Source organism: Capra hircus, chromosome 11 (assembly GCF_001704415.2).
Source record: "Capra hircus breed San Clemente chromosome 11, ASM170441v1, whole genome shotgun sequence".
NCBI classification, from domain to species: domain Eukaryota; kingdom Metazoa; phylum Chordata; class Mammalia; order Artiodactyla; family Bovidae; genus Capra; species Capra hircus.
The window spans coordinates 10,496,730-10,516,212 of NC_030818.1; the positions used below are offsets into that span (position 1 = coordinate 10,496,730).

The 19,483-nt window shown below is 44.7% G+C and overlaps 1 protein-coding gene across 3 annotated transcripts in view; it reads right to left on the reverse strand.

Annotated features, from left to right (window-relative positions):
• The window catches only part of TET3 (tet methylcytosine dioxygenase 3), a 109,919-nt gene that overhangs the window by 71,159 nt on the left and 19,277 nt on the right, over positions 1–19,483 (reverse strand). Inside the window, exon 1 of one of the 3 annotated variants that reach the window (XM_018055025.1) lies at positions 6,044–6,104. The exons of the other annotated variants lie outside the window; for them this stretch is intronic. The gene's annotated coding sequence lies outside the window, so the exon portion shown is untranslated. Of the gene's footprint in view, positions 1–6,043; positions 6,105–19,483 lie in introns of those variants that run through there. 3 annotated transcript variants of the gene reach the window in all.

The window sequence follows — 19,483 nt, forward strand, 5'->3', positions numbered from 1 at the left end:
AGAAGAGTCTAATAACTATGGATTTCAGCCTCCTACTTGAACCCCTGTTGAGTGAGTTTGCCCTCATCCATTCCTTTCTCAAAGACTTGAGAGGATTTCCATGTTTGTTTGTTTAATTCAAAAAAAGAATTCTTAAGCCACCACTCAAAAACCTATAGGAAAAGTAACCTTTGGCAGAGGAGCCTGGCGGAGGCCAGTCCTAAGACAGACTTCACACAGTGGGTTAGGAAATGGAAAAGGGGGAAACTGGGGAGTACAAACAAGTTTTATTTATTCTAAAGCCCTGGGTGTTGGGGGCGGGGGCGGGGGCGGGGGGGGGGGTGGTTAGGCCAGTAATCACACAGCACATCTCAATGTAAAGTCTCATTCTCTGCAGTCACTGCAGGTTGTTAGCCCAGATAACTGAAAGATGCCAGTAATCTGGGATCCTGTACACGTTTATCTCAAAGTTCTGTCTTCATTGTTGGAAAAAAGGGCAATAGAAACCTCAGCCCCCTGTTATCCATTTTCTCCTCCATGAGGTTAGGGGTGACAGGGAAGTCAGCAGGAGTCCTCCCACTGCTCTGTGGCAGACCCCCACCCCCCACCCCCATACCTCCCTCCCTAAATTTTTGACGTTGCTGGATTCCGGTCCTCCTTCACTCCCTCCACAGAGGTGCTCCCTGCCCTCCTGGAAACCTCCCTACACCTAAGGCTGCACTGCTCAGCCTGCACCAATAACCTAAAATCATTCTTTCTCCTGGACTGTTGTTCCTCAAGCTCCCGGCCTGCTCTCCAACCAGCACATGTTTCCACCTCAGTACAACTTAACTCCAGCACATCCAAAACCTAACTCAGCACCTGTTCCCTTTTTCCAGCAACTCTTCCTCTGAACATTCCTTTATTACAATTCGTGTAAAGAGTCACTATCTTAGGGATCCTGGCTCAAACCTTTGATGTCCAGTCACCTTTCATGTCCTCCTCTTGATGTTTCCATATGCAATCAGACCGTAGTCCTGTCGACTGCTCCTCTTGACAGTATTCCAGATCTGCCTTCTTTCAAGTCTCTCCTTACTTCTCTCTCACAGGGACAAACGCAGGAGGCTCCTTGACCAGACAACCCACCTCTGCTTTTGCCCAAGCGCACTAGCTTCAGAATCATGTTCAATCCACTAAGCCTCAAACCCACATCCCCCAACTCCCAGGCTAGGGTGCTCTCTAATTCACTACTTCAGTCTTCTCTCTTGATATAATGACAGAAATAAATGAATAGGTAAGCAAATAGATAGATAAATGTATTGAGGGCAATAAAGAACTTTCCATCTTGTCATGCTGCTTCAAGGAACTTAGCTTTATAAATATGAACTTCAAAAAATATATTCTATATATTAGTGAAAACTGCAAACTCAAGATAAGGATAACAGTTTAGTAAATTATGATATAACTCAGTGGAATATTACAGAGTCATTAAAACCCATAAATTATGAACACCAGGGAAATATACTGGGTAAAGTGGGAAATGAATACCATACTGAATGAACTATGTAAAACCATGCATGCAAGTGATAAAAGAGGAAAAGTAAGAGCTTTTTAAGTGAAAATATCTGTAGTAGCCCCAAAGAATTATGAAATTTCACCTGTGGATACTATCAACACATTTTAACAATCATACTTTTCATATATCTATCTATATAATTAAGTATTTATTTACCTATCCCTTCAACAAATATATACAGAGCATTTACTATCTGAGCGTCAGTTTCAGGCACTGGGCATAGAGCAGTGACTGAGCAGTCCCAGCCTCATGGACAGACGTTATAGATGTTGGATCTGTCCTGGGCCCCATTCAAAGGTAAGTTCCTTGAGAGCAGACAGGTACCACTATCTCTACAGTGTGTGTGGCAGCATAAACCTGTGATGTACTCTGTGACTTTGAGTATGTGATGAAACCATTAAGAACTAATATTAACTATAAGTTTATCTCTGAGTGAAGCTGCCCTTTGTGTAATTACTGAGAATATCAAAGGCATGCGTGCTAAGTCACTTCAGTCATCTCCGACTCTTTGTGAACCCATGGACCGTAGCCCACCAGGCTCCTCCGTCCATGGGTTTCTCCCAGGGAAAATACTGGAGTGGGTAGCCATTCCCTTCATCCAGGGGATCTTCCTGACCTAGGGATCAAACCTGGTCTCCTACACTGCAGGCAAATTCTTACTGTCTGAGCCGCCAGGAAAGCCCTTGGGATGGTAGAAATGTTCTTAGATAGTGTTGATAGTTGGACAACTCTCTGAATATACTAAAACCACCGAACTGTACACTTTAAATGGAGAAATTATATGTTATACAAATTACATCTCAATAAATTCAAATTTAATTTTAAAAAACCTTTAGAGAAAATCCTCATTTCTATCTCCCTAAGAAGCTGGAGAAAGAAACGGCAACCCACTGCAGTAATCTTGCCTGGGAAATCCCATGGACCGAGGAGCTGGCAGGCTAGAGTCCGTGCAGTCGCAAGAGAGTCAGACACGACTTCGTGACTAGACAACAACGAAAAGTTTTAAAGAAGCAGAACCCTTGCTCCAGGAGGGGAGGGCTGAGCTGCTGAGCCCAGCCCAAAGGCAGAAGGAAAGGATGGAGGAACAACAGGAGTATCATTTAAAAACTCTTCTCAGTAACTCCTTCACACAAGCGTTTATCACGCCTCTTAGTTCCTCATTAGGTTGCGAGTGAAAGTGATAATAACATGGCCCTTACTTAGCTCAGGGAAAGCAGTGATCAAGATGGGGAGACCATCTCCCACTCCACTGCCAAGTATTGAAGGGACGGACCCCTGAGGAGAGCAGGGCTGTAACTTCTGAGAGGCGATGCGAGCAAGATTGTGTGGCCATGAGTTCTGGGTTGAGGAAGACAGACATGAACTCTGAAAGTACGTACACCAAGGTCCCCAAAACCAAGAATCATGGACATAAATCCTGCTGAACAGTTGAACATAGTCACAGACATGAAATGTAGGCTGGTTCAAAAGGTCCCTATTATTTAAAGGGGGGAGGGGAGAAGTTTGCAAGAGATTCAGTAAAATTCTAACAAGTGAGACAAAGAATATGTATTAAGCAATAAGCATGGCCTTAAAAAGCTACACTTTGTTGAAAAAATGAATCATGTTTTTAATACCCATTATACAAGAGGGTGCTGCCACTGCAAGATAACCTTACTCTCAACTATCTGTTCCACACACACGACCACTCCAGAACCTCCACAGAAGGACCTGGGGCAGGTGGGCAGGTGGCCTGCTAGCTCTGCCCCAGCCTTGGGACATACCCGGGGCTCCCACTTCTGACTGTCTGGGTGCTACCACAACATTGCCAAGGGGGGTTAATCCCACATTCCCAGCTGAGCCTTCACTCCTCAGAAGAGGGCCACACCCTGCCCAAGGCTGAGATACTTGCTCTTCAACCCTGTTCTCAAAAGGGAGTGGCAGTGGCTGAACCAGTTTTTCTGTTTGTTTAAAATTAGAAGTATATTTTTATTTGGCTTCAGCTATCAGAATGTTTTAGTATGAATTACTCATTTTTTCCTACTTGACTCGGAGGCTGGAGAAATACACATACACATATATACACACACATACACACACACACACACACACACACACATATAAATAACTTTCTATGGATTTGCTCCATAACTATGGAAAAACCCCGAACAAACTTTTTGATCAACCAGTACTTTCCAGGTATGTTCTAAGAGTTTTACATTTTTCATCCTCACAAGAGAAAACTGAAGCATACAAAGTTAAGTAACTAACTTGCCCTGAGGTAATGCTGGCTGGACCAGTTTTAAAGGCTCTCTCTTTCACCACCTCTGGCAGTGATCCCTGGCCAACACCAACCACCTAGGGAAGGGGAGGGAGGGGTGCTATGGGCAGGCAGTGCAGACAGAGGGGCCAAGGGAAATGCAGAAGAAGGCTGTTCCCTGGAGAACTGGGCCCTGCCCCACCTCTCTGCCTGGGGACTTGGCGAATGAGAAAGGAGTTAAGTGTTCACCTGAGCTGGACGGTGCGTGAGCATGTGAGCAGAGGGACCAGACTCCCAGCCCCCAGCTCTCCTAAGATGGTTTGGCTGTTAAGTTTTGGACAAATCGTTTTATCTATCTGGGCCTCAAATTTCTCATTTGCTTTAAAAAAATGTCAGGAAAAACTGAGAATCCATTCCAGATACAAAGAGTCTAAAAAGACCTGACCAATGAATATGCGTGATCTGGGCTATCTACCCCCTGCAAGATAAATTGTGACAACTGGCAAAATTCAAATAAGGTCGGACAGATCAGTGTTACTAGTGTTCACGAGGTCTGTAGATTAAGTCTGTATTGGTGTTGTGTCTGTTAATTTCCTGATTTTGATCATTGCACTGTGGTTATTTATGTGATTTTAGAAAATCCACATTCAGTATTTAGAAGAAAGGGGTGTCACATTTGCTACTTACTTTCAAAACATTATAAAGAGACAGAAAAGGAATATGGCGAATGTAGCAAAATGTTAACATTTGGGCATCTGAGTGAGAAGAATTCTTTGTACTATTCTTGCAACTTTACTGAAATTGCGCCAAAATCAAACTATTTGTTAAAAGAGTTATATTACTAGAAGATCTCTAAAACTCTTCCAGTTTCTGTGAAAAGGTAACATTACCCACGTTTCACAGACAAGGAACAGGAAACAGTAAGTACAGCTCCTTGGTAGCAGAAGAGGGGCTTTAGAACTCAGGGTGTCTGACTCAAGTCCTTGCTCCCCACCAGAGCCCAAGCTCTCCCAGCCACAGACAGACATCACCCTGGGCGCTGGATGAGAACGGTAGGGCAGAAGTCCAGTAAAGAAGAGGATACTTGGGCAGTTTCGGGCTGGCTGTCAGGAGATTTAGAGAGTCTCAGGATGTAGACCACTGCCCTCCCCACATACAAAGCACACCCCAAAGGGCTAGCCTGAAGCTTTAGCAACACGTACAACACACACAAGCACCAACAGAACACACAGGCCCCCCCAGAGTACAGAATCGCAGCCCCCCTGCTTGCCAAACTAGAGAAAGCCCTTGCACATCAATGAAGACCCAGCACAAAAAAAGAGTGGCAAGAGTTTTGTTTTGTTTTTTTTTAAGGTGAATTAGACCAATGAAAACAATAATATTAACAGAAAAAAATGTATGCTTCTATAATACCTTTGTTAAGTCAGAAGAAAACAAAGATTTCAATCCAAGAAGCTAGAAAATAAACACTAAATAAAAGGCAAGAAAGAGAAATTGGTAAAGATAACGACCAAAACAGCTGATCAGAAAACAAAAAGTAGTGGTAACTATAAATAAATCTTAAGAGATGGAAATCAAAAGGCCAATAAAATAAGCAAACTTCTGGCAAGGTTGGTCATTTTTAACAGAAAACATTAAAATTTACATTAGAAATGTAAAAAGAATATAACCAAAATCAGTGATTAAGAATTGCTTTACTAAAAACTTGGAAAACATGGGATGAAAGGATGATTTTCAAGACGTGGAAATATTGAAAATACTAATCATGAAACAGGCTGCCCTGGTGGCTCAGATGGTAAAGAATCTGCAATGCGGGAGACCTGGGCTTGATCCCTGGGTTGGGAAGATCCTCTGGAGGAGGGCACGGTAACCCACTCCAGTGTTCTTGCCTGGAGAATCCCCATGGACAGAAGAGCCTGGCGGGCTACGGTCCATCGGGTTGCAAAGAGCTGGATACGACTGAGCAGCACAGCGATCAGGAAACAAGTAGAAATTTGTCAGAGAGCTACCCTTGAAAAAAGGTACCAGGCCTACTAGTTGTTTATTACATTATTTTTCTAGGTCATAAAAAATGATGATCTTTCTTATTCATTAATTATCCCAGATCCCTGTGAGGTAAGCACTACCTCTCTATTTTTATAGACAAGAAATCCAAGGGCTCAGAAGGGCCAAGGCACTGTCTCTAAGGAACCCAGCCAGACATGCTCACAGCCTGACATCTCCAGGAGAAGGCCCAGAAAACCCAGTGTCTTAAAATGTTCCTTAAGTACCTCTGTGATAAGCCAGGCTTGGAAAGTTCTGGCCCTTGCTTCTGACCACACTTGAAGTGTGGTCCAAGGAATACCCTGGTGGTCCAGCGGTTAGGAGTGTGCGCTTTCGCTGCCGAGGGTTCAGGTTCAATCCCTGGTCAGGAACTAAGATTCTGTAAAACTCAAAGCAGGGCCAAAATAAAGCATGGTCCAGTAGCAACTCCAGAGAGCTTGTCAGAAATGCAGACTCTCAGGCATCACACCAGACCTGCTGAGTTAGAGAATGTATTGTTCAGAAACATCCAGGTGATCTGAATGGACATTAAAAAATGAGAAGCACATGAATGGTCTCTATCAGTCTGATCTTAAATTTCTCTTAAAATATGCAAAAGCAGTGCTTGTTCTCTTAGGAAAAAAAACAAAACAAAACAAAAAACCAACTGTTAAACTATTAGAATTAGATTTAGTTATATAAACATGCAAAAAAAAAAGGTATAGCAAACTAAAATAAAAACATTAAAAAATTAAGACATCTGTAGTATTTGCCAAGGTACAATGAAGCATTAATACTATAAACATATAAAGTTCTCTTATGAATTCATAAGAAAAATCACACACAAGAATAATAGGCAAAGCAAATCAAAATATATTCACAAAGAAGTGCAGATCACACCTAAATATGGCGATAAAAATTTTGCAAATCAAAGTATTTTATACCAGTTTTTATACCAATTAAAAATAGATTATAGTAAACATACTATTTTTATAATCGGGGTAAAAATCACTAAAGATATTTAAATTTTTTAAAATATGACTTATAAAGACTGTAAAATTTTAAAAGCTATAACAACATTAACAGGAGTTCTGAGTGGTAAAATTACAGACGTTTTCTCTATTTGCATACCTGAACTTTCTGATTTTTCTATAGTGAAATCTGCATTCTTTATAATCAACAACAAAAAAGTTAACTACTCCCTAGAGTTTGATCTTGTCTGAAATTTAATAGCTTTTACACTTAAGTCTTTCTTGGTTTTTCACAAGTGTTTGCATAATACTTGGCCTTTTCACAAACCATCACAGCATTTAAAGGCATGTCTTTTCAGTTATCATCAAGCACTGGGAGCCCCCAAAAAACAGAGCCCCTTTTACATTACTCCACAGACCAGCAGTTTCTCAAACTCCTGTGGGCAGAGGAATTGCCTGCAGGAAGCTGGCCTCTGATGCAGATTCCCAGGGCCCACCCACAGATAGCAATCCTGTGTGTCTATGGAGGGGATTCACACACAGTGACCCTCAAACTACTCCTTGAGAATCACCCTCCAATAAGCTTATGGGAGTGAAGGTGAGTCTAGAAAATGGGAAGTCCTAGCTAGTTCAGAACCTGGGTAAACTGAGGGTCTTAACTGGTTGGCAGAGAACAGTTTCTTTCCACCCACCAGGCACACACCCAGCTCCACCCGTTGGCAGCCTGTGGCTCTACTTCTGGAAGAGGGCGACAAGTAAATGGGGGCAGGGCTAGGAAAAGGCTTTCTCCAACAGGTGAGCTGAAGCCCTAAGCAGCCCCACTTTGCAGCTGAACTGCCAGAATGCACTCTGCTCTGGGAGAAGGCACTTGGAACAACTCCATGGGTTCACAGAGGCCCATCTGTCAAGAGTTCCTGCTCAGGACCCAGAGAGGGCAGCTCCTTCAGAGCTGGGAGAAATGCAGCCGTGGCTGCCCCAAGAAGCCTGAGGACTCAGCATGGCCCAGGGAGGGCCCATGGCAACCTCCTCCTGCCTGGGTGGGCACTGGAAGCAGGAGTAAGACCCAGCTGGGGCAGGCGGCAGAGCAGTGCTCCTGCCTTCTTCTCAACCTCATGGGTGTACCCTGGGGTCCACTGCTTCTGGGGGATTTAAATGAATTAGCAGAAAGAAGAGCCAGAGAAAGGGTTTCTATCTCCTCTGCGACCTGAGCATCGAAGGGGAGGGTGAGCACAGACCACAGGGTGAATGAGAACCATTCACTGCTATAGTCAATGCAACTCCGTGACACACTGAACCAGATGCGTGCCAGCACAGAGTGGTTGGGAAGCGGCTCAGAGCCCACCTCTAATTGCTATTTCTTTTACATGCACGAGCCAAGTTGATTCCCTCTCCCACTTTCTTTTTTCTGCTAAGAGGGAGAAATCTCAACTTCTGCTTAAAAGCAGCAGGGACTCCCTGTCTTTAGGTCTGTAGCACCCATACCCCAGGGGTGGGGGGGTGCCTCATTCATGGGCCCCGGTGGGTCCAGCCTTCCCAGGCAGCAGCGATCAGGGACCTGTGGTTATGGGAAGACTGGCAGGGGAGCGAGGCAGAGTGGCTTGCACTGGACAGCTCCACCAAGAAAAGGTGACTTCCACTTCCCAATCATAAGTAAAAGCTGAAAATGAAAACATGGTAAGGAGGAGTAGCACACTGATAGGAATAAACTTCACCTAGAAATCCTGGGGGTGGACAGGGAGGAGAGTGTCATAGACTCTGGAGAAATAGCAGACAGACACCACATTTGAGAAAGGAGACCAGCCACACAGATGCAGAGCCAGTATCACCAGTGAGTGGTCTTACAAGCTCTGTGTTCAGCCTTGATGAATCCTCACCCCCAGTGAGCAGTTAAGTTTGTTCTATGCTGTCTTCAGGTATCTGGGAACCACGAAGGCAGCTCTCTCTATTCTTTAGTGCTAATGAGGATTAATGAGCAGTGGGCTGTCAGTCAACGGTTAATTATGAGGTGTGGGTTCAGAGGGTTCCTCCCTGATATCAGCCTGTGGGAAAATGGCCCAGGACCTTCTTTTTATGTGGGGACAGAGCAGGTACCCCATTTCTTGCTATCCACCTCACAGCTTGCAGGCCTGCTTTAGATTCTGCTCCTTACGCTAGCCTAGGTTGTCACACTTTGAGGAGGTGAAGCTCATTGTCTCTGTCATCAATTTGATTTCACAGCATTTACTAAAAGGATTTACTGCGTGCCAGGCTCTGTGCCAGGTACTGGGGAACAAAATTGAGTGAGATGAGCACCTCATCACTAGCCACTCACACCAGGCACTGAAGCATCGCTGCCCTGGTACAACCAGCGCAGACAGGGAGTGAGGAAACAAGGGGATGTTTGGCCATCACAGAGCAGCTGACAAAAACCGGAGCATTTCTAGTAAACCTGTGGTGACAGGCTAGAAAGTGTAATGGCAACAGCAGCAGCAGAAGCTACAGTATCCAAAGCAGCAGCTTAATAAGAAACATGTAAGACCTATCTGAAGAAAATGTTAAAAAGAACTTTGACTGACACACAAAAAGACTACGATAAATAGATACACTTCCTATTCCCTGGATGGGAAGGCTCAATATGAAGCTGTCCGTTCTCCCCCAAATAATCTATAAAGTTCACGCATTCCCAAATGAAAAATCCCAACGTTTTCCAAGGAGCTTGACAAATTGTTTATAAGCCTATTTGGAAAAGGAAATTATTTGGCAAAAGAAAAGCCAAAGAAACATTTGGGGAAAAAATGAATTTCTGTTCTTGTTTAAACCAAATCGTTGTATAAAAACTCCAATAATTAAAACAATGAAATATCGACACAGAATCGGAAGGGAGGCCCTAAAATGTTTGCCCATGAATATATGCATATTTATAAAGCGCTTATGGTAGAATTACAAATCATTTGGAAAACTATAAATATTTAATAAACAGATTGGAGATAACAGACTTTCTATTGGGGAAAATTCAATCTCTATCTTATATCATATACAAAAATAAATCTCAGCTTAAAGAGATCTAAATATGTAAAATAAAACTATACAAACTTGGATGCCAAAATACTGATGAATTCCGACTGTACAAAAATCAAATTCCATTTGACAGACACAATGAAAGAAAACTCAGAGGCCAAACTGTTTTCAAAATATAAGAGGCTAATACTGATAATATATGAATAAAGGATCAATAAAAAGACAATCTAGGGACTTTCCTGGTGGTCCAGTGGCTAGGACTCTGAGCTCCCAACAGGGAATTAGATCCCACTGCCATAACTAAGACCCAGCACAGCCATGTACATACATAAATAAAAATGAATGAGTTAATTTAAAAAAAATTCTAAAGTAAAAGCGGGTACCTGTATATAACAGGTAATTCACAGAATAAATACAAAATGGTTAACATTTAAAACATTCTCAGGAATTCCCTGGCAGTCCAATGGTTAGGTCTCAGTACTTTTCATTGCAGTGGCCTGGGTTCAAATCCCAGTCAGGGAACTAAGATCCCATAAGCCATACATCGCAGCCTAAATAAATAAATAAATAGAACATTTTCAAGTTCACTAATAAACTAATATGTTAGATCCTTTTTTCACTTACTAATTTGCTAAAAATTAAAAACTGATCATTTTTCATTCAGTGTTAGTAGGAGAGTATATTTGATAGATATTATCAAATTACCTGTTGGAGGGTAATTTGGTGATATCAGTTAAAACTTCATTTATATGATACTGTCCTATACAAATACTTGAACAAATAACCCCAAAATATATGTACAAATATGTAAACTACTAACATTATTTATAATTGCAAGAAATTGGAACTACAAATGTCCACCAAAAGGAAATAATTCATACCATTAAAATCAAAGATTCCACAGCCATTTAAAAGGTTAAGATAAGTGTACTAACATGGAAAGATGGCCTCAGCATATTATGAGCAAATAAAAAATGACCCCATATGTATAACTGATTCACTTTGCTGTACATCAGAAATTAACATCACATTTTAAGTCAACTATACTCTAATAACGGAGAAGGCAATGGCACCCCACTCCAGTACTCCTGCCTGGAAAATCCCATGGAGGAGGAGCCTGGTAGGCTGCAGTCCATGGGGTCGCTAAGAGTTGGACACGACTGAGTGACTTCCCTTTCACTTTTCGCTTTCGTGCACTGGAGAAGGAAATGGCAACCCACTCCAGTGTTCTTGCCTGGAGAATCCCAGGGATGAGGGAGCCTGGTGTGCTGCCATCTATGGGGTCGCACAGAGTCGGACACTACTGAAGCGACTTAGCAGCAGCAGCAGCAGCATACTCTAATAAAAATTTTAAAACAAAACATAATGTTTGTTATAAACGTTATTTAAAACATTTGTTTTAAACATTTTGTTTTTAAATCATTTTTCCATTTAAAAAAGAAAACATAACCCCCAAAACAGGCATGGTACAAACACGTTATTGCAGGAAAGGCAATAAGTTCATGTGCTCATTTTGGAGTCATGTACTCATTTTCAGTTGCAAATAGAGGTTATACTGGGATGGAAAAGATGTAGGGATTTTCATTTTCTGATTTACATACTTTGACATTATTTTATTTCTTTAAATGGGCATGTATTGTTTTATTTAAAGTTCAAAAATTTCTTTCCCATTTGGAAAAAAAAGCAAAAAGTAGTAATATTGCCACTGGTTTCTAGGTTGAACTTGAAGTTCATCCCTTCTCTGTCCCCTGCCCAAACCCTCCCCCTGGCCTTGACTGTTCTCTAGGGAGTGAAGATGAAGGGTGAGAAACTCTATGGACCAAGGTACTGCACTGTCTCCCTTTAGCGTAAGCCCCAGGCCTGGCCCTTCTCTGCTGGCTTGAACAAGTCTAGGCTGGGTACAGAGGCCTCCCCGCCTCACACCCTGCTGGTCTCAGAGAGCGGAGGATCCACTGTCCCAGCGGGGACATTGTCATCAGCACCCTTGAGATGGATTTTCAGTGGACCACCGCTGGAGACAGATGCCCACCCTGTTTCTCCTAGCACTGTGGATGCTTCACTTGTCTTCCACTGTCCTCTCCATCTGAGGACGATATTCACAGCCTCAGGGACACCAGCTGGGCCATAGTTTCTTAAGGTGCATGAAAGAAGCAGGAGCAAGGCTTGAAGCTGCAGCCTAAGCCAGCTCAGCTAGGCTGTGAGCTCTGGGTCAAACATTTCTCTCTTGCTCCTCTCAGCTTCTAAGTTTCTCTGGTGCTAATGTGTGAGGTTTTTCTAAATACTACTGAAGCTTCCATCTGGGTTTAGGATATGCTTTGGTCCTGGTAATTCAAACCGATACTGCTTATTAGGTTTAAAAACAAAGTTTTCCACAGGTTCTGTCTAATAAGCTGATAAACTATTACTAGTTCCCTTCCCAGGGGTTTGGAGACAAGTAAGTAAGCGCGGCATTGTCTGGTCTTGCCATTTTCCACATACAGGGATTCTTTGCTAGGCCCATGTTAGGAGGAAGGTAGTCAGGCTACATTGGGACTTGCTATTTTCCCACAGGGTAAGCCATCAGCACCTCCCCAAGAACGCCGGCAGACATAAAACAGCAAAACCTGGAGAATGAGGCCACAGTGCAACTTAGAGAAAAGGTCATATTTTTAAATGTGTTTGTGATCAAAGAAGAAAAAAGCAGAAAAAGACAGAAAAAATAGTGTCCTAAGGCTCCAACTGAGAATCTAGAAAAAGCACATACCAAATAAACCTAAGAAAAGGACAATTAATAAAGACTAAAGTAGAAATTAACACTTCAGAAAACAGAAGGTGCAACTGACAAATCTACCTTCTTTTATACAGAAAACTGGCAAAGCTGAGAAGGAAAAGAGAAAAGATGAATACGCAACATCAGAAATTAAGAAAATGAAAAAAGTCACAGCTACTGAGGAAACTGAAAAGCAATAACTATATATGCATCCTAGGAATAAACCTGAAAAATAGACCTCATGGAAAGACAAAGTACATGTACCAACAGCTACAGAGGGAAAGAACTCTGGAAGCTGCAAAGACCCAGCCTTCAAAAAGGTACCAGGCTCAGGCAGTCTCATCAGATTTTCTTTCCAAAAAAATCTGGTTTTTTTGGAACAGATGGAATAGTTGACTGTTTCAACTATTTCAGAGCATAAAGAAAGAATAAAAGTTTCACACTGTATTATATGAAGTTATCATTACTCTAATACCAATATCTGACAATGAAAACACAAAATGAAAATTATAGGTCGATCTCATTCACAAATATAGATTCCAAACTCCCACATTAACAAATCAAAACAGCATGTTTTTAAAAATTCCCCATTTCCAATTATGGTATATTCAAGGAATGCAAAGACAGTCTAGTATTAAGAACTGTATTAACATAATTCACTTTATCAGTAGGTGAGGGAGAAATATCTTTTACCTTCAAACCATGTTGAAAATATATCCCTGGGGCGGGGGGGGGGGGGGGGGGCAGGGCGGATGGGGAATATCCCTGACCTTGATTCCAGTTCCACCCCATTATGAAACATTGGCCCTTGGTCATACTACTGTTCCGAACTGCAGTTTTCTTATCTGAAAGGTGGAGCTACCACCTGCCTTGGAGCTGTAATGAGAATTGCAAGAGACAGAGAACTATGAAAACTTCACCCCATGACACACACACACACAGTAACTGCTCAACAGGTAAACTGCAGTTAGTTATCATGTGGAGGGAAATAGGTTCTAATACAGCATGACTCTTTGTAAACGACACAGAACAAGCGTCTAGTGTGCATACAGTCAAGGGTAGAGGGATACTCCAGTTTACACTGATTAACCAGGTTGTGAATTATGGACAAATTCCTTCCCTTTTATTTATTTCTATTTTCTAATGTTTCCAAAGAACATGTAGCATCTGTATAAGCAAAAAAGCGAATAAAAGGCCCAAAATGTTATAGACTATTGGATTTAGCCAAGATTGAGGACTGGCAAGCCTAAAGGCCAAGGTGGAAAAGGAAGTAAAAGGGAGACAGAGTAAAAAGGAACATCAGGGAGGAGCTTGCAGGACTCCTCTGCCCTGCACCCTATCGCCACAAAACCCGCTCCCATTCAGGAACGCCCACACAGGCGTGGAAAGGTGCTCCTGGCAGAGGACAAGCTGAAGCCTGTCCAAAGCCAGTATACAGTCTCGTACTAAGCACAGCCTCACCTGCTTTGCCCAAATACCACAGAAATACTGAACAATGGCAGGGAGGTGAGGGTACTCATTTCTCGGTTCAGGCGCTGGTCACACAGCTGTACTTACTTTGTAAAAACTCACCAGCTCTACACAGTATGTGCTTTTGTGTATGCTATACTTCAATAAAAAGTTTTTTCAAATTTAAAGTTGAGAGGAGAACACTTAGTTTCTGGTATCAGCTACAGAACTACCTTCTAAAGTTCTGGCTTTAATATGAACTTATGGGTCAGTTTCATGGAAAGGAGTATTCCACCCAGTATTTTGTCTGACATGTCTCACTGTCTTAATAGAATCTGCAAATAGTCTCACTAAAATTATCAATAGATGAGAAAAAAATTCCAGGGCAACCCAAGGATATAGGAGACACAGGGAAAGCCAAATCAAATGAGGGCCGCAGCTCTCAAGCCTGAGTGCACATTTAAATCACCTGGAGAGCTCTGAAAAACGCTGGTGCCTGGGCTCCACCCCAGACCAGTTACTTCAGATTCTCAGGGGCTGAGGCCTAGACACCAACAATTTCTTTTTTAAACGCTCCACAGAAGTTCTAGTATGCAATAAACTAGCTGGACCAGAGGGCCCAGCCACTGAGGCAAGTTGAAGCCTGGCCCCTACCCATCCTGGTGGAGGCTGTGGGAGAGGGAGCAAGTGTATAGGGCTGAGGTGTCCTGATCCACCCAGGTCTTCCATTTCCGGCTTCCCTAGACCTCAGCAGAGCTCCAGTGAGGAGGGATGCCCCCCACATGAAGGAAGCAGCCTCTGGAAAGTAAGAGGGAGGGGCTTCCCAGGGATTGGACACAGAATCCTGGGCTCTGGCTCCCTGCTGGGTGTTCAGACTGTTCCGGACCACTTGTCAATACCGTCCCAAGACACACCACTCCAACCACACAACCCCAGAACCAAGCCCTAACTACTACCCAGGGTCCAAATGACACCACTGGGAACCCACAGCTGGAAAACAGGAAACCGAGGAGAGGTAACAGCGGGGAAAAGGGCCACAGGGCAGAGGTCAGGGCACAGCCCAGTCATCGGGTAGGACCCGGCTCAGGGACAAGCGGTAGGGGCAGTAAAGAGGATGCTACGAGACACACCTGCTGCGAGGCTCACACACGCACCTCCAGGGGCCCCACTCCCACCCATCCTGCATCCACTCCACCTAATTATGTGACAGGAACCTAAGGTGTGACTCCAACAGATGGCTCTCTTGGCCTGGCAGTCCCAGAGCATTTTTACAAGCGCCTAGATAATTTCAACACAAGGAGTCCTTTGCCCATATTCTGAAAAGCGGCATTCTCGGAGGCCCTCTGTTAGTCTACAGGGCTAAGCTCACAGGACGAGGGGTGAGAGTGAGGATGTGCTGAGACCATGAAGAGCATGCCAGGATGGAGAGCACAGAGGGAGGAGAGAAAGGCATGGGCAGTGCCAGCAAACAGGGTGCAGATCTCTCAGGCACAGCCTCCAGCACTCCACTGAAAAGCCATTTCTGTATTCCCCCACTGGAGTTCGGGGGCACGGCAACAATGATCCCAACTGGGAAGGCACAGTCTCCCCTCTCTGGGTCCAGCAGGGCCTGGACAGTCAGGCAGCGTCCTCTTCACCCAGCCTGAACTTGTTCAAGCCAACAGAGAAACGAGTGAACCCAGGGTCGCGCTCCAGGGGGAAGGTGCAGCAAAGGGAGTCTGTCTGGGGATTCAGATGAGGCCATCAGCCTGAATCCCTTTCAGGGTTTCTGCCTGTCCGGAATTACTAGCCTCCCGGGTTCTTCCGCCTTCTGTAGAGTGGCCAGCAGTAATCAGAGGTAGAACCTTCCCCCTAATGCATGGGAAGGTGGACTGCAGGAAACAGCTCCTGCTGGAAACTCCATCTGTTTGGCAGGGCTGGGAACCAAGACCCGCAAGCTAAGAGCAGACTCCCGGGGAGGAGGACCCTGGGAGTGGTGTGGAGGCTGCAGAGGCAAAGCAGGAAAACTCAGTCAAGTGGGCCAGGAGCTTAGCAGCTCACTGTCAGGGACAAGCTGAAAACCCTTTCAGTGTCTTTGTTTCCCTCACAAGGTCCATGAGGTTCGGATTACACATGGAAAATGCTTGGAGGTGGGACTGAGAAATCCAATTACTTAAGCACCAAGGGCACAAGAGTTCCAGGTCATAGAGGTAACCCGGATTTGCTCAGACCCTAATCTCACTGTCCTTGGAATGTCTGCCTCCTAAGGAATATTTCTGTGGCATGACAATATTACACCTTAGACCCTCCGCCCACCCTCCTCCAGGATGAGGCAGCTGGCATAGAAGGCAATTAATATTTTAACTTGTTTCTGTAATCTTCAGCATCTTAAATGAAAAGGTCAAAGATCTTAAGCAGAAGAAATAAAAACTTTGCAGAGTATGGGGCGCTAAGGGGGTGACATAAAGTAGGAGGGAGCTTCCTGAACTCAAAACTATCAGAAACATTAGGAGACTCATCCTTAGAGAAATCAGGGCAGAGGTTGTGACCAGCCCTCAAGGGAAAGGGGCTGAACCTCTCTATGTTATCAAGAGCTACCAAATGGAAGAAGCTCAGAAGTCAAGGTACCCCGCCAGGGCAATAGAGCCTTAGAGTCTGGCAGGGCCCAAGTCTATTCTGGCAACTACAGAGGCCTGGCCTCAACCTTAACTGTACATGCACACGCGCACACACACACACTCAGACACAGACACACAGAGTCCCGCCAATCTACCATCAGAACTGAGACTTACAGAGATAAAAGGACAGACAGGAGGCAACCTTATCTACAGAGGCTATGATGCAAGTAAAATCTTTTGAGGTACTCCAAGAGAATTCTGGGGTAGCAAGATCTCTCCTCTTCCTAGTGGCTCTGTCCCCAAGATGGAGAGTACAGAAGAGAGGGGTCAAAACAAAGACCCTCTGCTCTTCCAGAAGCAAAGTTCTAAAGTAATGCTGTTCAAGGAATGACCTATAAATGTTCTCACCAGTTCATCACAACATAAACACAGGAACCAAGAGGAAGGCTTTAGAAACTAGCACAGTGAGGTGAACTTCCTGCTCCATCCCAGAGTGCATTTGCCAGACCACCTCGTTCAATGGCTCACAGATTGGTCTGGACGGTGCTGAACCCCTGAAGGGAGCTATGCATGGCGAGAGCTGCCAGCTCTACATACAGAAGGAGCTGTTTTGGTCCGCAATATTTTGGAAATTAGGAAAACTGACCCTCAAACCCATTAGTTTGAGAACAACCCCCTCAGTTTACAGAGAAGACTAAAGTCCAGGGACTGCCAAATGGCTAAAGACAGAACCGAAGAACAGGAGAGGTGGGATCAGCCAGGAAAAGTCACTGCACGACTGCACTTCTCACCCTCCTCTTCCCAGTCAGCGGTCTCACGGGAGCTCCTAAACCAGTGAGGGCTGCTTACTGCTTTGGATGAGTAGAAGACAATTTGGGGTTCAAGGTAAACGGCCCCAGCACAGTATTTCCTTCCAGCTTTTCTTGAATCTCAAATCCAACGCAGCTAAAGCCAACATCTCCCTTTCAGAATTAAGCTATTGTCCCAGCTGGTCCATTTCTTGACCCCACCACCCTAATCTGCAATCGCCAGATCCCAGAAACGCCAACTTATTGCAAACACAGTTGGTATGTTGATTGTTCCTTCAAAGTCCCCTGAGGTCCACTGAGTCTGTAGTGAAAGCAGATGTAAAGAGCTAGGGCTGGTGGGGGCCGAGAGGCTTCCTCTCTCTTGGGCAAGTTCACAGCCCCAAACACAAAGATCAAAAGCATTCACTGCATTAGGGGGAAAAAAAAAAAACTGCCAGAGCTGGTTTTCCCATTCAGTGTTACAATTTTAGGCAATTTAGTCAATGTCTTCTGCTTCCAGTGATATTGTGACTATCACATCATAATGATGTCTCCTATTTTTCAGGACCTAGTGTTATACACAGAACACGGCAAACAGTAAATGCAGAAAGACAAAGGGAGAAAGAAACAGAGATAAGGTGAATGGGGACAGGGTCACAGTTCTGGACAGCATGATAATCTGTAGATTTTAATTGTCTCAGCCACCCCCATCTCTATTTGCCCAAAGGCTTCCTCAACTAATCTGTAAGGAAGCTACCTCCTCCTTAGAAGCTACAGACAGCCTTGTAACTAGGGGAGTCCTCAGCTGACTGCCAGATGCCTGAGGACAAGAGAAAACGAGGCCTAAAACCTAGGAGGTCAGGATGGGAAAGACAAGAGGCCCCAAAACTAAGCCAAAACAAGGCCCCTCCCTATACTGCCTGCCCCCATCCCCAGCCAGCCAAACCATTTGCTACAGCCTCAGGGGCATGGGAGGGGACTTGGCAACACCACAATAACCATTTCTAGCAGAAATGTCCATCTGCAGCTGAAGGGAGCCCAGCACCTAGGCCCCTCCTCAGCCAGCCCAGCCAGGGGCCTAAGGAGCCATCACAGTGGCTGTCAGGCAGCTCAGGGGCAGGAAGGCTCTCCTTTGGACTCACTCACCCATCTGTCCTGCAAAGTTTCCCCCATCTCTCACAACATTCAAAAATGGCTGGGGTCACAAAGGAGGTGGATCTGAGCTCTGGGACTCTAATACTGTACTTATTATGCATGGGGAAGCCCTCTCTTTCCATCCTCAAACTCAACTCTGAAATCCCCTTGGTTGGTTCCTTTCCTAGCCTAGCTTGATATGCCCACCTGCTTCCATATCTGCCCAACTTCACTACCGCTTGTAAACAATACCTCAGAGATAAAGAGTTCCCGCTGGACCCTCACAAAGGGCTGGAGAGTGGGAAGAGCAGGCAAGAAAGAACTAGGAGGAGTTCCCCACGGTGTGTGGAAAGTTGAGGATCACAGATCCTTGACAAAAGGAGCAGTGGTCCAAAGGAGAGACAGAAGGCAGAGATCCTAGGCACAGTCCCAAAATAGTTTCCACACATCCTCAGCCAATGGAGGGTTCCCATGGGGCAGAGCATGGGAGCAGCGTGGGAAGCCCAAGAGCCTGGTGCTTGCGGCTCTGGGCACTCACTCTTGTCCAGGCTGCCAAGAGGCAGGAGGTGACAACAGCTTGTGCTACGGCATGTTCCTTGGGATATCATAGGTAGACACGCAACACGCCCAGACAGCACAGTGACCAGCTGCATTCATCAAGCTCAACTTTATGCCTGTGCTGGGCATGACACACACTCTGTGTCATGGATATTCTTGAAACCCTGTCAGGACTCGGCACCTGCTAGACGTGCACAAGCCCACTGGTTGCTGGATATTCTTCACCTAGCGAGCTTACCCACCCTGGGCCCCTCCCATGGGAACCCCCAACCCAGGAGACCCCCTTTGCCCTGTGTCCCAGAGTCTCTGACTGCTCTGAACGAGTCCACACACCACACACATCTTCCTAAAGCACCACCTTCTGACATAAGAGGATCTCACAAAACCGCTCTCGGAGGGTATATGTGAAACACCACACTGAACTATGCGAGAGAACTACATGGCC